Here is a 16,569-nt window from a genome sequence, read left to right on the forward strand (position 1 = left end):
GTGTGGATATAAGAAAATAAATGAATAAGTAAAAGCACAGTTAAGGGAATTTCCAGTCTAGACAAGGGTAGACCAATTCCTCCTTGCTACTCCCTTCTGGGTACAATTACAGACCCTGAAAATAATGCAAGAGGCAACCAAAGGAGCTCTCTGACACCATCTCACACCTCATGGACTGGCCAAGGGGACTGATACAGGCCTAACCATAGTATTCTTCAAGGGAAACATTTTCTTTCCCTGCAAGCCTAAAAAGACTTTCTCACAAGAATACTGGCTCATCCCTCTGGGCTTGAGATTACCCTTCCCTGTTCAGACACACTACAGAAAGGGAGGCAAGGGACACATTAGGGATCCCACCATAACGAGTGGTTTTGTCTAGGAACACTCTTCTTCTAGGTAGGACTGAGAATCCTCCCACTGAGGCAGATGAACACAACTGGAAAAAGGCATCCAGACACAACAGAGAGCCACAACAAGCGTACTCTATAGACTGAAGCCTCTCCCCTGCCCCCGGGAGACACCCAGTGGCCCAACTTGGTAAATCTGTTCTGTTGCCTGAGGCAAGCATCAGAGAAGCAGGGACCAGTGGAAACTCTATGACATCAAATAAGCCAAGAAAAGCATCTATAATTTAAACTGTCACTGGAATCATAATCCACAGAATAAGGCCAAGAACTTATGCTAAACTTAAACAGGGTGAATGCCTATTAAAATAAAAGATCTAAATAGAAACCAGAGTGTCCTGACCTATCCTAATGGACAAAATGTCCAGGATATAATTATAGCCACAATCATAAAAAGATACAAAGAAATTGAAACTTGAATGAGAAAACTCTGACACTAATGCTGAGATGAATCAAATGTTAGAGCTATCTGACAAGAATGTTAAGGTGCCCATCATTAAAATATTTCAAAAATCAATTAAAAATTCTCTAAAAACAAATCAAAAATATAAAATAGCCACAAAGAAATAAAACTATAAGAAAGAATCAAATGTCAATATAATAGAATATCATAAAAAGTATTCATTTTTATTTTCTATACCAAAAATGAAGTACTGATACATGCTTCATCATGGATGAACTTTGAAAAAATTATGCTAAATGAAAAAAGCCAGCAACAAAGAACCACATATTGTAGAATTTCATTTATATAAAATGGTCAGAATATGTAAATCTATACAAACAGAAAGCAGCTAAGTGGTTGCCCAGGGTTGAGGGGGATGGGGATTTAGGGGGTGATAGGTGAAAAGTGCAGGGTTACTTTAGGGGTAATGAAAATACTCCAAATTGCTTAAGATGATATGCACAATTCTGTGAATATACTAAAAGTCATCAAGTTGTGTATGCTTTACCTTTTTTTGTTTTTTCTAGAGATGGGATCTTGCTCTGTTGCCCAGGCTGGAGTGCAGTGGTGCGATCATAACCCGAAACACCTAGGCTTAAGGGATCCTCCTGCCTCAGTCCCCCAAGTACCTAGGACTAAAGGCATGCACCACCATGTCCACCTATATTTTTAAATTTTTTGTATAGAGAGGGTCTCACTGTGTTGCCCAGGCTGGTCTTTAACTCCTGGCCTCAAGTGATCTTCCTGCCTCAGCCTCCCAGAGTGTTAGGATTGCAGATGTGAGCCACTGTACCAGCTGATTTTGTACACTTTAATGGGGTAAATTGTTTTGTTTTAAGAACTCTAAAAGAAATGAAAAGATAAACCACATGCTGCAAAAAATCTTGCAAAACACACATCTGATAATGGATTGGTATCCAAAATATACAGAAGACTTTTAAAATACAACAATAGGAAAACAAAAAATATACTCCATTATAAAGTGGGAAAAAGATCTAAATAGACCTCACCAAAAAAGATAGATGGCAAATAAGCAGGCAAGAAGGTGCTCAACATGGTATGCCATTAGGGTGTTTCAAACTAAAACAATAATGAAATACCACTACACACAAATTAGAATGACTAAAATCCAAAAAACTGAGAACACAAAATACTGGCAAGGATGAGAAACAGTAAGAACTCTCATTCATGGCTGGTTGCAATCAAGAATGATATAGTAACTAGAGAAAACAGTTTGGCAGTTTCTTACAAAACTGAACATATTCTTCATAAAATCCAGCAATTATGTTCTTTATTATTGGTCCAAATAGCTGAAAACTATGTCCTCACAAAAACCTGCACATGAATGTTTTTGGCAGCTTAATTCATAATTGCTTAAATTTGGAAAGAACCAAGATATCCTTGAATAGGTGAGTGGATAAAGTATAGTACATCCATGCAATGGAGTATTATTCAGCAATAAAAAGAAGCTATTGGTATGATATAAAAGTTTGTGTCCCCCTCAAATTCATATGCTGAAACCTAATCACCAGTGTGATAGTATTAGGAGGTGGGGGGTCTTTGGGAGATGATTAGGTCGTGAGAGTGCACACAAATGGGATTTGTGTCCTTATAAAAAATCCCCTGGAGAGCTGCCTTTCCCTTTCTGCTATGCAATGTTACAGTAAGGAGACACTGCCCAGCAGAGCAAGAGAAGTACGGTTTCTAGTAAAGGCATATCGCGTTTGCACCATTATAAAGTCAAAAAATTGTAAGCGGAACAATCATAAGTCAGGGATTGTTTGTATTCCTATCATCACAGCCCCAGAAGGAGAAAAAAAAAAAAAAAGATTGCGATTGAAAGAATTATTTAAAGAAATAATAGCTGAAAACATTGCAAATTTGGCAGAAGACACAAACCTAAAAGTCTAGAATTTCTGAACAAACCCCAAACAAGAGAATTTCAAAGAAATACACACCAAGACATCATAATTACACTACTGAAATAGAAAGAGAAAAAACAAACCTAGAAAGCAGCCAAAGACAAATAATGCACTACCTATAGGGAGACCTTAATTTGAATGCCAGAGAATATTTTATCTGAAACCATTGAAGCCAGAAGAAACTAGCATAAAATTTTCCAAGTGCTGAAAGGAAAGAATAATCAATTGTGAATTCTATATGTGGTGGCACTATCCCCTAGCAATGCAGGGGACAAAACAGCATTCCCAGATGAAGGGCAACTAATAGAATTTGATGCTAAAAGACCTATGCTTAAGACTGCCTAAATAAATTTCTTTAGACAGAAAGGACATGACAAAAGAAAGAACCTTGGAATACCAACAAGGAAGAACAATGGAAAGTGCAGAAACACGGGTACATGTAAGAGCCTACCCTTTCTCTCATGAATTTTATAAATCAAATTTAATGACTGAAACAAAAGTGATAACACTGATACTCAACAATATATTGGGTAAGATAAAGAGACACAAATAGAAATGAGATTTCCACATTTCACCTGAAATTGTAAAATATAGATATCTGTAGACTGCAATGTTGCTTATGCATATTGTTATACCTTTTGCAAAACAACATACCAATACAAATAGAACACTCGAAAACATTATAAATAAGTCAGATGAAATCTTAAAGAAAAAGTTTAAGTAACCCACAGGAAGGCCAGAAAAGAGAAGCAGAGAAACACACAGAAAATGTATAATAAAATATCACAGGAAAGCAATAGAATATCAATAATTACTTTCAATTGGGAAATTATCCCAATATTCCAATCAAAATGTAGGCATTGGATTTAAAAATGGAGCTGTATATATACAGTATTAAATGAAACTCACTTCAACTTCATTGACATTAGTAGATGGAAAATAAAATAATGAAATAAAAGATATACCATGCAATACTAACTTAAAAATACACAAGTAGCTATATTAATATCCAATGCATTGGACTTTAGATCAGTGGAAATCACTAGAGACAAGAAGGGACATAAAGTAATGATAAAAATTCAATCCAGCAGGAAGATATAAATGTGTACACACTGAAAAATAAAGTTGCAAAATTTATGAAGCGAAAACCAATAGAGTTGAAAAGAGGAATAGACAAATCCACAGTCTTAGTTGGGGATTTTCATAAATATGTTAAGGAGGCTGCATGTCCAGAGAATAGTGAAGAAGAGAGTGATAGGACTTGGTGTTGGAGGGCAGGCTGGAGTCAAATTGCACAAGATCATTTCAGATGTGCTATTTCCTCAAAGACAGCAGCAGGTTCAATATATATGGAGTAAAACTAACAGGATTTCCTGATGGATCAGACTTCAGACATTTTTTTTTCTTTTTTCTTAATTTTTTAATTTTTTTTTTTTTTTTTTTTGAAACAGAGACTCACTCTGTTGCCCAGGCTAGAGTGCTGTGGTGTCAGCCTAGCTCACAGCAACCTCAAACTCCTGGGCTCAAGCAATCCTCCTTCCTCAGCCTCCCAAGTAGCTGGGACTACAGGCATGTGCCACCATGTCCGGCTAATTTTTTCTATATATATATTTTTTAGTTGTCCGGCTAATTTCTTTCTATTTTTAGTAGAGATAGGGTCTCGCTCTTGCTCAGGCTGGTCTCGAACTCCTGACCTCGAGCGATACACCCGCCTCAGCCTCCCAGAGTACTAGGATTATAGGCGTGAGCCACTGTGCATGGCCAGACTTCAGACATTTTTACATGGACAACAAGATGGTCAGTAGTGTCCTTTAATAAGATGAAATGCTGGGGAAGAATCATATTTGGGAGAGGAAAAAAGAGTTCCAACTTAGACAGGTTAACTTTGAAATAAATATTGATGAAGACTCTCTTATTGACCAAACTTAAGGTAGACTCCTATGAGTTCTTTTCTCTACTGGGTTTCATCTGGGGGTCATGTCCTTGGCCTGCCTAGCTCAGCTTTGGAAATAATCCTGCTATGTAAGTGTAGTAAGAATCTCCCCACCCTTGATATTTGATCTGCTTCCATATCTGTTCAAGTTCCTCATCCTCTGTCCTTGATGATCCACCTTGGCCTACCTTTAGCAAGAATCCTCTTAAAGGAGTTTAGCAAGAATCTCCATACCTATGATATCTCCTCTTAGTCGTTTCTATCTACTGGCTCCTCATCTGTTCTTTGGCCATATATCTCCACTTGTTTTTGTTATGTTTGGAATTGAATTCAGTTCTATACTGAAATCTCTTTCTCTGAGTGCAGTATCACTGAATAAAATCTGTCTTCACTGGCTTTAAATTTTGTCTGATTCTATTCTTATTTAACAGTTAGCATTATTAGCTTATCTCTGATAATCAAACATGAATGCAGATCTTGTCTACCAAAAATACATTTCTTTTTCCTGAAGCAGAGAGCCCACTTGTATGGGATTTCTAATTCTTTCCTTCCCCAAAGACACAAGTGCCTGGAAAAATGTAATCACTGGATACAGAGGTATTAATATATGTTTCCATTACATGTTGCTCATAAATTTGTAGGCCTGTGTGCCAAGCTGAGAGGTATATCTTGGTCTTTGGAAGCCAAAGGTACATCCCTACCACACAGCTTCATGGTTCTGTGGAAATACTGCTATCCATGGAAACACTGGCTGGATCTTATGTAAATTGGTCATTTTCTCTCCAATAGAGACATTCTTCTTGTGCTTTTGCTTCATGTACATCTTCAGAATGTAGACACACAATCTTCCCTAACATACTATAATTTACTCTAATTTAAACTTAGCTCTCAATGAAAAGATGTTTATGAAAGAAATATTTTTAAGGCATAAGAAACCTAATTATGAACAGTATGTGTTCTGATATCAAATGCTGCTTTGCGAGTACAATAAAGTTGGTTTTCTTAAGTTATATTGGTTTAACTTATTTTATACAGATTAATATAGATATAGATATATATTCTTAAGTTACAGGTCCAAAAGCTGAAGCATTTTTCTTCAATTGTACTTTTTTTAAGTGATAAAACTGCAAGTCATATAATCATTTCATCACTGGCAGAATGAGGCAGCAGATTAAAAATTCTGCTGTTGTTTTCACCAGCAGGCTGAACGGCAATGATAGTGGATAGAACAAGACAACAGATTTCACCAGGCAAGCTCTGTTGCCTAGAGCTGCTGTTCCAAATTGCTTGCCTTTACTTTGGGTTAATATTAGACTGTACTGGTAAATGGTATGTTTTTTATTCAGCCTGACATATACTCCTTGCCAGTAATTAGATTTGGCAAGAAAACCTAATGACATTTCCCACCCAATATATCAGATGGCAGCAGAGTAGAAGACAATGCTATGTAAGGAGATTTTTCTTCCCCATAAAGAATAGAAATCTGTGGCAAGAAAGTTACTTACACTAGACTTATGTCACTTTAAAAATAATAATATGATAGTAATAATTCCATGACTGACAGTAAATGGCATAGCACAACAAAAACTCTTAAAATAATTTAAGTAACAAATGACAAACTTTTAAATTTGCAGTGTGGCATAATTTTTCTCCCCCAAAGACTATGAAAGAATGGAATCTTCTGGTTCAAAAGATTTATTTGCATTTTTTTAGATAAATCCTTAAAAACTTTATATATCAATGATAGAAAACAAATGAACTACCATTAAATGATAGGTTTTTCTTTACTTATGTGAAGTGGCAAATGATTTCATTCACCTGGAAATGTTCTATTCACTCTAGAACAACCTGCTTAAATGTTATCAAATCTATAAAGCTTTCCTCTTCAGAGTAACTTGAGCTTGCTTTTCCTCATACTATCTAACAAATATATGTAAATATTCATTTAAAAACAATTATTGTGTGCAGGTACTTGTTTTGAGGAAGAAAGTATAATGGTAAGTTAAGAAGTGTATGTTCTCTAATAGGGTTCAATTTCAAGGGGAAGAGCTCCCCTGCTTGCCCTGCAAGTGAACTCTATTAGAGAAGTGAGGGTTAAGTGAACAAAGAAGATAATTGTAGATTGTGAGAAGCACCTTGAAATAAATAAATAGGGTAGTATATGATAAAATATGTAACTAGGTAAGGAAGATCGAAAGAGGTAATATCAACAAAATGATCAAAACAGACCCCACTAAGGATATGTCCTAGGACCAAAGGATAGAAATGTGGAAGAAGTAACAGGATCCAATCACAGGGAATTCCTGGAAGTAAGTTCTGTAAGAGCTTGGCTGTTCAAGGAACAGAGAGGATATCTGTGTGGTGATCTTGACGATCACTGGGAGAGGGGACTGCATCTTATATATTGCCTGATTTCTATCTTCTAGCAAATACCTTGAAAGAAATGCTACAAAATTGTTGACTTATAAATGCCTGAGTAATTGAAACCTATGTTTCTAACACCATGACAAGTTGCAAAGGAATTATGTTGAGAAATCAAGTTAACACAATAAAATAATTAATAATAACATACATGGTGTATAATTTTGTTAAAGGGATGTGGTACAGGGAATTGAAGTAATTGCATGACAAGGGAATTAGTGTGATTTCTAATGGTCAAGGAAGAAGTCTTTATTTTTGAATAAGGAAATAGACACGAGCTTCTCATAATGAATATATCTTTTATTTTGAACAAAAATCTTCAAATAAAGGCTTCCATTAATAAATTTCAGGCAATATTATGCTTTTAAAAATGGTGGTTGGAGATTTGCATATGTTTCATTCATATTCGGAAAACTAAAGGCAATTATTGGTTAATACTGATATACTTGATCTAAGGAGTAGGATATATGTTGACAGATTTTGAAAAAGCAAGAAAAAATCTGAAGAAGTTGTTGGAAATATCGTTCACTATTAAGAGTGGTTTTACACATTTTTCTATTAAAATATTTTTGATTTATAACAAATGTCCTTCATTTATAATGTATTGGTGAATATTAATTTAAATGATACTTTCCCTATGAAGAATAAACAAACAAATCAAAGTTATTTTCAATGTTAAGACGTTAGGGAATAATTTGGCATTTTAGTTAGAACACCCTGTTGTTCTTTGCAATCTGAAGAACATAACCCAATGGAATTAATTAATTAAAAACATTCAAAGATTTTCTTACATTAGTCATATTTACTAAGACCACAAAGATTCAAATAAAAAATATAAAAAATGTCTGATATTTTAACAATGAAAAATATTTTAAACAAATTTTTGAAACATTTTTTATTTTTTTATTTCAGCATATTACAGGGGTACAAATGCTTAGGTTATGTATATTGCCTTTGCCCCACCTGAGTCAGAGCTTCAAGCATGTCCATTACCCAGACAGTGAGATAGTGCACACCCCATTCTTTTTTCTTCTTCTTTTTTTTTTTTGGAGACAGAGTCTAGCTCTGTTGCCTGGACTAGAGTGCCATGGTGTCAGCCTCACAGCAATCTCAAACTCCTGGGCTCAAGCCATCTTCCTTCTTGAGCCTCCTGAGTAGCTGGGACTACAGGCCTGCACCACCACGCTTGGCTAATTTTTTCCATTTTCAGTTATCCGGCTAATTTCTTTCCATTTTTAGTAGAGACAGGGTCTCGCTATTGCTGAAGTTGGTTTGGAGAACTCCTGACTTCAAGAGATCCTCCTGCCTAGGCCTCCCAGAGTGCTAGGGTTACAGGCATGAGTCACCACGCCCAGCTAAACATTCTTAAATTTACTTTTAAGCAATATAAATTTCTTTCATGATTGGTTACCTAATTGATAAATCTGTTCTTTTGATACTGTTTTCCTTGATACAGACCTTCAGGTTAGATCAGCTAGTTTTAACGTAGTGACTGACTTGTTTACTCTGCAACTAACAATGGCCCCAGGGAAATGATTCTGTTGAATAGCTGACATTTATAGTTAACTTACTGAGATTCCAAATGTGTTTATCCCATAAATATACTTAGTAGAAATAAGCAATATACCAGGAAAAGAGAGGTAAAGTGGTTAACTTGTTAATAATATGCTCGATAATATGTATCCTCCAAGAACAATCTCTGGCCATAAAATTCTCCCATATCTGGTGAATCCTAAAATGAATAATTTCATTTATATTCATGTAATCAGTTTTAAAAGAATTTTAGGTCTAGCTTTGATTTGTTTTAGGATTTAAAACTTGACTTTATTTTGAGGTTTATGATTCATATAGTTCACATTTCTGTTATTGAGATGAGTAGGAAAACTTTTATAATTAATTATATACAGTAAAATTATTTTACTTAGGCCAAAAGCCTAATTCTTGCTTTTAATTGTAACATTTTCTAATATGCAAGATCCAACTCTTCCAGATTTTTATTTTTACCCTTTTTATTTCACTCATTATATTCTATTCTTTATATGATTATTAGGCACCTCTTACATTGCTTAAAGTATTAGACATCCTCATGGAAATGACATTTGTTTTTTAATCTTTATTTTCTCTTTAGCTCTTAGTAGAACTATAGCGCATGTGGTAGGTACTTGATAAATACTGTGCAAATTGAGGTTGTCATACTTTAAAGATTTTTTTTTTTTTTCTGAACAGCTAGCTTTAGTTTTTGATTCAAGATGGAGACCAGAGATCAATAGCTATTGTTTCCTAGAAATGGGGCAAGATGATAGCTATTTATTGATGGAATAAGGCCCACAGACATATTTTGTGCCCATGCAATAAAAAGAAAATAGTAATTTAAGGCCAACTTGAAATTAGTTACTTGATATGAACATGAAAATCTACTTCAGAGCCAAAAGAATTTAGATTTACATTTTTTGGATTAAAATAGGCTAGATCATATTGTTAAATAGCATATTAAACTGCATTTAACATTTAAAAATTGAAAATACATTTATTATTCATTCATTCATTTAAAATAATGTATTGATTTTGGCCTACATGTTGTAAGTACTGAGGACAGGGCATTGAATAAGAGAGACAATTGTTTTACCATCACAGAATTTACTTCTTAGTCGGAATGTGGAGTGGCAGAACAGGATAATAAACAAATGAATAAGTAAGTGTGTTGTAGGATAAATAGTGAAAATTGCTAAAAAGAAAATGTAAGCAGGGTGAGGGAGACTGTAAGTGCTAGATGTGGGAATATTGCTATTGTATACAGGGTTTATAAGTATTTTAACTCGGGTATACAGGGTAGTCAGGGAGGACTCATGGCTAGAGTGGGATTTGAGCAAAACTGAAAGGAGAGAGGAAGTGAACCATGCAGCTACAGGGAGACAAGAGAGTGCAAAGAGCTTTTGGAAAGTTCATGTTTAAAGTGTCCAATAAGCTAGGAGATCCAGTATGGCTGTAGTGGAAATGAGTGAGAGGAACATCAATAGAAAATGCAGATAGAGGGGTAATTTCAAAGCATTAAGCAATACTTCTTGTTCAAATGGATGTAAAATTTTATAATAATAAATGTTTTCTAAATTGTTTGTGGTATCTTTTATATACCAACCATTATGCTAAGTGCTTTATAAAAATCTGCCATTGAATTCTCTTAACCATCCTATAAATGAATCTTAGAGAGGTCACGTAATGTGGCAAAGTTATAGAATAGGAAAGTGACTGAATTGGGACTATTTTGTGGCCTATATTGTTTTTTCTCTTTAATAAAAAATAAATGTTTTAAATTATTAATTATTCATTTATTTTATTTTATTTCTTTTACATATATATTCAGATGGAATGACCTAATTCAGAACAATATTTAGTATGCAACTAACAGTAGCCTTATCTTTACTGGAGTAGTTAAATTATACTGCAATATAACATTCGAATATCGAACTCATTGAGCTGTGCCTATTTGTTATGGCCTGTGATAAGTATCTAGTGACAGCATTTGTGCACTCATGACCTGTCTGAATTTTATGTCCTGTACAAGTTATTTGCATGCTATACAAACCCAGCTGAAAGGTGAATATCTGAACTCATAATTGAAAATTAATAATTATCTGAACTCACTTTTAAAAAGCAATGATCCTTCCACTATAGAGCAATAAGCCCTGGTTAGGTGAGCAAACAGAATAAAAGTTTGATTCTGAATTCATATTCTACCCAAATATAATTGCTTTTGATCATATCAGTTTCATAACTGTTCTTCATTCAACACATTTCCATTACTCCAAAATATAATGTGAATAGAAAAGGGTAATGTGTTAGTATTATACTTAAGAATTTAAATAAAATTGGAACATAAAAGAAATGTGCCTATCAATGGTTCTTATACAGTTTGGATAGGCTGTTGATAAACCAGAAGGTTCTTTAGAATTTAATCACCAGTCATCTGAAGCTCTTTCAAAATTTCAGAGAGCAGCAGCGACTTGCAATTTCCAATACCAGTGACAAATGACCTAAATCAAGAATACTGGATTTGCATATTCATAATGCAATTGGAGTACTAATGCTTTTGACCACTAGGGAACTATTGATATAATTATGTTAATTTCCAATATGTTCTCCAATGTTCTCTCCATATCAATGATTGCTTACAAGAAAGTTAATATTTTACATTTGAATGGAAATATGAAAAAATAGCAAAGTTTCATAGAAGTTGTATTATATTAGAAAATATGCCCAAACAAGCCAATATAAAGAAAATTGATAGATCACAACTGAATTAATATCGAGTATTTTGTTTATATTTAAATTGTTTTTCAATCAAACTCACCATATCATAACATTTCCATGAAAAATACATTGGCTATGCTCATATGAAAATATTGCAGGTTTGTTTGGTCACCTGAAAAGTTGATGCCACAGTTTCTTGATCAATGTGACTGCAGATACACATATACATACACACACACACACACACACACACACTCTGTATATCTCACTTTATAAAGGTATCTGAGAACATGCACAGAGTCATATTTCAGTGCCTTCATAGTAACCTTAAATATAAGGAGTCATTGCTGAATTTGAGGAACAGTTTTTGTTTGGCAAGATCTAACTAGAATGAATAACAATGAGCTCATTAATCAAAACTACACCAATGTCCAAAAATTTAGAAATGCAGGATATTTCTGCACGAAGAGCCACATATCAAAGACAGTGTTAAAGAAAGGAGTGAGGGGCAAGAAAAAACTCACTAAGAACACTCAGTGAAATACATTTGCATAATGTTGCATTTCACCTTTCCCAAGGGGAAGAGGATATTTGATCAACCCTAGCCTGGCCATCCTTTGTAATTATAAGCCCTGAATATTAAATCTAAAATTAAGTACTACAATGTATATGTATATGTGTATATTTAACTGATTCTGTTAATGTTGTACTAAACATACCTCACAAAGTTTCAAAAGTGAAAACAAAAACACAAACTTTACAGCTATTATTTATATTGATCCAACAAACTATGTATTGTTATTGTGATCATAAAATGGTGTGTGTATCTTTTGCTACTAAAATAATTGAGCTGAGGATTTGTAACTCTGACATCCAAGCTGTAACTACCTAAACTGTTTACCAACCTGAAAGATTTATGGATGGTTAGTTCTCATAGTAAGTTTCAACATAAATTAGGGTTTATTATCCCAAATATAACTTCTGTACGTCAAAGAATCTATATTCTATCTCCTCTAGCATGTGCTATATTGCTCAGTCTTTCTGATGGACTTCCTTCTTTGCTCTTCTGTGTTTGCTCAAATAACCTTGCCAAGTCTATGGGTGATTAATTTTTAATTTTTTCTTGCTGGGCCTTAATCACTGACCTAAATTCTATAGTCTCCTTCCTCAATCAGAGCTAATGGATCAGGTTTCTTTGTCTTGATTGTATTTTCTCTTCACGGTAACATCTTTCCACTGAAGATAGTAGTGTGCTTACAGACCAGATGCCCTAACTTACATTAAGAATGGTAAAGGCCTAAAAACTGGGCTCAAAACCCATCATTAATGTATACCTGCTGCTTCTCTAGCCCATCTTTTATCTGCCAAATTACATTTTATATTTTGACTTTCATTTTTATTCTAAGGCAATATGTAATTATACAGTATTTAATCAAATTCAGGTAAAGAGAAAGGAAGTCATCATCTTCATTGGGTTTTACAATAGCTCAATATAACCCATGAAATTTGGGAAGAATGTATATTTTGTCACTATTAATGTATTATCTTAATTTTAGTGAATTATGCTTTATAAAATTCTTTACATTTAGTGCACTATTTAAATTGAAATACCTAATAGGCCCAAATTAACAAATAATTTTTTAAGATTTCTTTACTATTTTACATTCATGAATTCATTCTTTCAATAAATCTGTGTCCTCAACAAAAATAACAATATATATAAAAGGTCCTAATGCTGACATAAAGTAAAAAATACAATTATCTGAATTACAGCTTCTAACACATAAAGAAGTTAGAGAAAATGATGAAAAACCATATTTCTCCTACAAAATTCAACTAAAGAATTATTAACTTGAAAGGTAGTCATTAACACATTGTCCTAGTCTGTGCTGCTGTAACAAAATATCTGAGAGTAGGTAATTAATAAAAAACAGAAACTAATTTTCTTATAGTCTGAAAGCTGAGAAGTTCAAGATGAAGGCCCTGGCAGGTTCCATGTTGGGACCTTGTTGCTGCATCCTCCCTAACAGAGGAAAGCCGTGTCCTTACATGGTGGAAGGCAGCAAGACAAGCCAGCAGAATGCTGTGTGAAACCTCTTTTATAAGGGCTTTAATCTCAAACATTAGGGAGGAGCCATCACGGTCTAATCACTTCTGAGAGCCCCCACCTCTTAATACTATTACACTGGCCATTAAGTTTCAACACCTGAATTCTGGATGGGACACATTCAAACCATAACGCACATATATAATAAAATTAGATTTATTCCCATGTATGAGGAGTAACTTACCGTACCTTACAAATCAATGGTGAAGAAATGAACAAGGTGCCTAGACATTCTGATTTTATTCATACACATTTTAACAGAATATACATTAGATGATGTTCTGAATGACCAAGGATATAGTATAACCATAAATAAGAAGATATTTGTGAACAGTTTGATCATGACGTTGTGCATCTCTATTGCATTTCTTTTCTATTTTGGACATAGCACATAGCAAAACGACTGATATTCTGGCTTTACATATTTGAGAAAGTAGGTCATAATCAAGTTTTAAAAGAATAACTTCTGTGTTTTAACATCATCTCTCTTTAGATACATTTAGGACAGCGTATACATATACATGGAACTGTTAAGTTCAATTCATTTAATAATGACTTCAGTATCACTTTTTGATGACCTAAATTTGATTAAACATCAGGTGAATACTATTGGATGCATAGATCAGATTCATTTCCAGCATGTCCCATTTCTGTCAACAAATAATCTAAAAATTCATCATTCCCTACATCACCTTCTACTTTGGATAAGCAAATTTCACATTGTGAGACAATGTAACTATCTGTTAAATTGACAAAAAAGGTTCATGGATTTAATTTGCTCAAGTCACATATTTTAGAAAAAAAGTTTGAATAAAAGATAAGTTCAATCCTCAAGCAATATATAAACAGGATGTGCAAAAAGAATTTTATTTTTGCATCAACAAATTTGGTATTGACGATGATAAGTGGGCAAATTTTAGATTTACTTTAAAAGCTTATCTCTTTAAATTATTATATCTGGTATTAGTGTGAGTAGTTACCTAAAGTCTATAAAGTCCATTTATATTTATATTTGCTTTATCCTAGAAAAATAAACAAGTAAATAAATAAGCAAAACTACATATGCGCACACACATACATACAAAGTAATAGAGGAGATTATTCATCCCACTATATTTAGAGAAAAGTCATAATGCCTAGCACTCATAGAGGTAAATCAGTGATTTGTGGTCAAGCTATTTTTGTTATGTACATAAATTCACTAAATATCTTAGTAATTTTAAATTTCTATATAATGGAAAAATGGAAAAATGTCATAAATAAATTTTTATTTCATTAGTGTATCTCTCTGATTTTCTGTTTCCTCTCTACTTTTCCAAGCTTATTTTAGAGTCAAAAAAATGAAATAGTAAACATGCATATGCATTATGGACAAACCTCGTAAGATGTTTCCAATTAAAGCCTTCCTTACAACACTCATTTCACTTACCACTACCTTCCCTTCCCCTAGAATTTTGTTCTTATTCTATATCTTGAAAACATTTTAATATTATCTAAGCTATGATTTAATTTAATAATGCAATATTTTATTTATTCCCAATATCATTTTATGCTAAGAACCATTACTTTCTTTAACATGTTCATTCTTTTTTTTTTTTTGAGACAGAGTCTCACTCTGTTGCCCAGGCTAGAGTGAGTGCCGTGGCGTCAGCCCAGCTCACAGCAACCTCAAACTCCTGGGCCTAAGCGATCCTCCTGCCTCAGCCTCCCGAGTAGCTGGGACTGCAGGCCCGCGCCACCATGCCTGGCTAATTTTTTTGTATATATATATTTTAGTTGTCCATATAATTTCTTTCTATTTTTAGTAGAGATGGGGTCTCACTCTTGCTCAGGCTGGTCTCAAACTCCTGAGCTCAAACGATCCACCCACCTCAGCCTCCCAGAGAGCTAGGATTACAGGTGTGAGCCACCGCGCCCGGCCAACATGTTCATTCTTATCAGCAGCATTAAAATGTCACACACAAAAAAATTTAAACCACTTTAAGAGACTGTGTGTGTGTGTGTGTGTGTGTGTACACCAAAGGGGAAATAACATAAAAAGCCAGATTCAAATGAAAGTGCTAAGCAGTCAGGTGGCCATATGTCAGCTGGCTATTCATACTGATAAGGAATGTAATACAAACTAAATTTACTTTGAACAGTACAAATAACATTTTTTTTGCAAAACTAGCAAGAGTACATATAGATGAATCTTAATAGTCAAATATAAGTTAAAATATTTTAAAAGACGAACAAAAAGAAAGATTTTGATTTCTAGCAGTAGAATTACCTGGTTCTCTGACTAAATCTGCAAATGAATATGTAGATAGCAATTGAGTAGCACAAAAATATATACTACGCAGAAGCCAAAACTAAACGAAAGCTTGAACACAGAGATAATTTTTTTGTGCTGTATAAAATAAAATTTAAGTTTTCATAGACTCAAAGTTTTTTTTATTGAGGTTTTTTTTCAGCATATTATGGAGGTACAAAAATTTACATTACCTATATTTCCCTTGCCCCCCTCCCCCTGAGTCAGAGCTTCAAGCATGTCCATCCACTAGATGGTGCGTATCACACTCATTATGTATGTATACACCCATTCCCTCCCCCCCTTACATCTGCCCGATACCCGATTAATATTATTCCTAAATGTGCTCTTAGGTGATGATCAGTGAAACCAATTTGATGTTGACTACACGGGGTGCCTATTTTTCCATTTTTGTGATACTTCACTTAGTAGAATGGGTTCCAGCTCTATCCAGGAAAATACAAGAGGTGTTATATCACCATTGTTTCTTATAGCTGAGTAGTACTCCATGGTATATATATACCACATTTATTAATCCACTCATATATTGATGGGCTCTTGGGTTGTTTCCACATCTTTGCAATTGTGAACTGTGCTGCTATAAACATTCAAGTGCAGATGTCTTTTTTATAGAATGTCTTTTGTTCTTTTGGGTAGATGCCCAGTAATGGGATTGTTGGATCAAATGTAGGTCTACTTGTATCTGTTTAAAGTATCTCCATATTGCTTTCCACAGAGGTTGCACTAGTTTGCAGTCCCACCAGCAGTGTATGAGTGTTCCTGTCTCTCCATATCCACGTCA

This window comes from Eulemur rufifrons, chromosome 4 (assembly GCF_041146395.1).
Source record: "Eulemur rufifrons isolate Redbay chromosome 4, OSU_ERuf_1, whole genome shotgun sequence".
NCBI classification, from domain to species: domain Eukaryota; kingdom Metazoa; phylum Chordata; class Mammalia; order Primates; family Lemuridae; genus Eulemur; species Eulemur rufifrons.